Below are 3,694 nucleotides of genomic sequence, written 5' to 3'. Positions count from 1 at the left end.
TTACACGATTTATTTTTACAAATTAATTTAAAGCGTTTTTAAGTGTAATTTTTTTAAAAGGAAATTTGGGGTATTTTACCCACAGGATTTTAATTTTTAACGGTACGCAAATTTTATCGATTCGAGGAACTTTTGAAGGTTCGGCTAATATTTTCAAAAACTTTTCAACACGAAATATTTTTCGGGAGTGAGTTTGGATTTAATGAGCCTAATTTTAAGCTTATTGGGCTTAAATATTTTTTTAAACTCTTAAATTTAGAGCCCATTATCTATTAATCAACTATTTTAATAATAACCTAAACTAAACCAAAGCTACCCTACACATTAAAACAGCCGACACCCCTCTCCAACCACTCCATTATCTTCATTTCAGCATCTCCACAGCAGAAAACTCCATGGAGGCTTCGGCCAAGTGACTCCTTTCAAGAAGAAAATTCACTCGGCAAATTCTCGACGCTCGTTCTTCGATCTCCTCGCTTCTATAACGTCTAAGGCACGCTTTGTATCATTCTTTACGCATCATACACGTTTTATACGCTGATGGTTGTGCTCATGCATGAAACTTTTCGATCTAAGCTTGTGTATGAAAGTTTTTCGGTTTTTACATGTAATTGTGCATAAACCATGACATTTTTATGTTCACTCACGATTTTCTTGTGGTGGCTGCAAAGGGGGCTGTCAAGGGGCATTGCTGAAGGGCTTTATGGTTGAGGGTATGCTGTCAATAGGCTGGAAATGAGAGGTGCATGATGTACGCTAGAAGCCGTGTAGATTAGGAAGTTTTGCTTCGGGTTTGAAGGAAATCGGGTGAACAGTTGGAGACGGCGATGCAAAGGCCGATCCAAGGTCTAGATCATACCATCATGGGTCTGAGTCATGGCTCAAGGAGGCTCAACCATTGTTGGAACCACCAACGTAGCCGATCGATCGAGAATGGGAGTGGACGCGGTAGTGAGTTCTCGGGTGTTAGAGCGTGTAGGTGGCTGCAGCGTGCATGGAGCTGGTTGCGAGAGTTCAGTGGACTCTTTAGGGTCTGGCCTAGGTCCCTGGTAGGTCGAGCCATGGATGGTGCCGTCCCGTAGGCTAGGACGTCAGTTTGGAGATGAGGAAGGTAATAGGAATAAAGATAAGGTAGGGCCGAGAATTTGGATAAATTCTGGAATTTTCAGCCGTGGATTTTGGGTCTAGAAATTATGTGTTAGGGTCTTTTAAGTGTTGTTAAGGTGTGATAAAAAGTTGGGAAAGTTTTGGTTAAGTTTCGAGTCGATTCGGGTTAAAATCGGGACCTTGATCCAAGTTTTAAAACAATTCGGTTAAGTTATGAAATGGGCTTGAGTTTACGTCTAGAGATGCTTTTAAAAATGTTTTGGGACATTTTAAGGAGTTTGGTAACCTTTGGGTCAATTTTAGAGGTCCAGGTGTGAAACGATAATTTTTGGGTTTCCAGGGGCAAAATGGTCATTTTGCACCCGGGGTGAGATTTTGGTCAAGTCAGCGCCCTGAGCACAAAATCATGATATTTTTAAATGTTCATGCATTATGTTTTCGATTTTTTTCGCTATTATAATAATTATGGTGCATGCTTGGTTTAAAGGAATTAAGAGAGAAAAAGTAAGAAAGTGAAGAGCGCGGCGGAGAGAAAGTGAAGAGCACTCCGTCTCCGCCGCGCCGCGTCGTTATTTCGTTTGTTTTCTGTCAAAACAAACCAAGGCATGTTTATATCTTCTTTCACTCTTCAATCAAGCCATATAGGTATTTTTAAATATCGCAATTACATGATTTTAATGCAAGAAGATCGAAATTGTTCATATTTAATGATATTATTTATTTATATCACGTGCAAAATATTCACTTTTTTGAGATTTATGCGATATTGCTTGTGGCCACTTTACTATCATGGGATTATTACTTCACCCGGTCGCCAGTTACCGGTCATGGGATTATTACTTCACCCGGTCGTCAGTTACCGGTCATGGGATTATTATTTCACCCGGTCGTCAGTTACCGGTCAGTTCAGGGGCCACTTGCGTAGACCATAATCTCACCAAGAAAATTATTACAAGTTATTTCATTACAAGGCTCCAAAGAGCAAACATTTTCACTATGATTTTCAGTTCAGTTATGCACGTATTATAATTAATCATGACACGATATTTTACGTTATGCCTCACGACATGATATTTTCACTTGCATGAAATTTTATTATTTATTTACTCGTTATTTACGATATATGCATGCTGAGTCTTTAGACTCATTAGACTTGATTGTTGTAGGTACCGATGATGCAGGGACCGAGGGCGGGGATCAGTGAGCTAGCTTGGGTCGGCAGTATTGAAAACCCGAGGACCTCATGTTTTTAGCATTTACTATTTTGACTCAAACAAATTTCTTCGTTGTTGAATTGTTTTAAATTATTATCTTGCAAACAAACATTTACTTCCGCTGCTATTTTGAATGTTTTTTTATCAGTTATTTATTTATGAATGAGGCATTTTAATTAATTAAAAAGAAAATTTTTAAATTTTCCGCAAATTTTCAAGTACGTATTTAGAGGCCTCTACACTGGCAGTAGACAAAACCCTAAGAACGACCGCTCTGATACCAACTGTAACGACCCAGACTTTTTTTTTTTTTTTTAAATTTGCGGAAGAAATAAAAATTTCTTATTAATACAAACTCGAGTCGTTACTAAAAATAAAATACACTCATGCAATATAAATAAGTATTTTTACAATACACAACCCAGTTTAATAATATCAGAGTACTACAAATTCAAGTTTATAAAATACATAAATAAATACAACACTGGCGGCCCTCGGGTTTTCAACTGCCACAGTCCGAGACCACTTACTGATCACCGCCCCTAGCCTCCTCATCAACAACATCTGCATCAATCAAGTATAGTAGTCTAAAGACTCAACATGCATATATGTGGATAACAAATAATACGTATAAAAATCCTGTGATTTTAACATATCTGATACATGGTAAATTGAAACTAAATAAATAAATATGTATGACTTGGCTATTATACATGAAAATAATTTCATGAGAACAAATGGTAGTCTCAACATAAATATGTCATAATATGACGAGAACATAACTGGTATGACACTGTGTGAGGCTGGAATGTACTGTTCATAATATTGAGATCTGATTTTCGAATTGTGGCACGCATGAATCGTTTGATCAAACTACACCATAGTACTAGGCCTGCAAGGATCATCCAAGTTCTGGGTCTGGATGTCCAATCATAACACATACAACTGAATCTATTAGATAGTTCGCCAGATACGTGTACTCTGGGTTCCTAACCCGTATTTTGGAGTGTTCACCGGTCACGATACCCGGATTCCAAACCCGTAAAATGAGTGGCCACAAAACAGTTAAATATCTCAAAAATATACTTTTAAGATACGTCATACCTGATATCATACTTATAAACTTTTTAGACTTCATTGGATTGTTCTCGGGTTCGCTGCAATTGAACTTGACAGACAACTCAAAACTAGTCCCAAATCGTATACGTGTAACTCCCAAAATTCATTCGACGACTTAGGATATACCAAGTGACTCGATACTCGAATCAACCTTAAACAACATGTTACTTACTGTCCAAAAACCCAAACCATGGCCCAAACACTTTCGAACAACCCAAAATAAAATAAGAAAGCTTACGACTAGCCAATCCCAA

General features: G+C 37.8%; 1 long non-coding RNA gene across 1 annotated transcript; it reads left to right on the top strand.

Annotated features, from left to right (window-relative positions):
• The first annotated feature begins 331 nt into the window (after nt 1-331).
• LOC140959242 (uncharacterized) lies at nt 332-2,448 on the top strand. Its single transcript, XR_012171954.1, has 2 exons — nt 332-493; nt 2,274-2,448. It is a non-coding gene; the product is annotated as an uncharacterized lncRNA (long non-coding RNA).
• Nucleotides 2,449-3,694: the final 1,246 nt, after the last annotated feature.

The sequence above is a fragment of the Primulina huaijiensis genome, chromosome 2 (genome assembly GCF_012295235.1).
Source record: "Primulina huaijiensis isolate GDHJ02 chromosome 2, ASM1229523v2, whole genome shotgun sequence".
Taxonomy (NCBI): domain Eukaryota; kingdom Viridiplantae; phylum Streptophyta; class Magnoliopsida; order Lamiales; family Gesneriaceae; genus Primulina; species Primulina huaijiensis.
The sequence above is the reverse complement of the archived record's forward strand: the minus strand, read 5'-3'. Positions and strand labels throughout refer to the sequence as shown.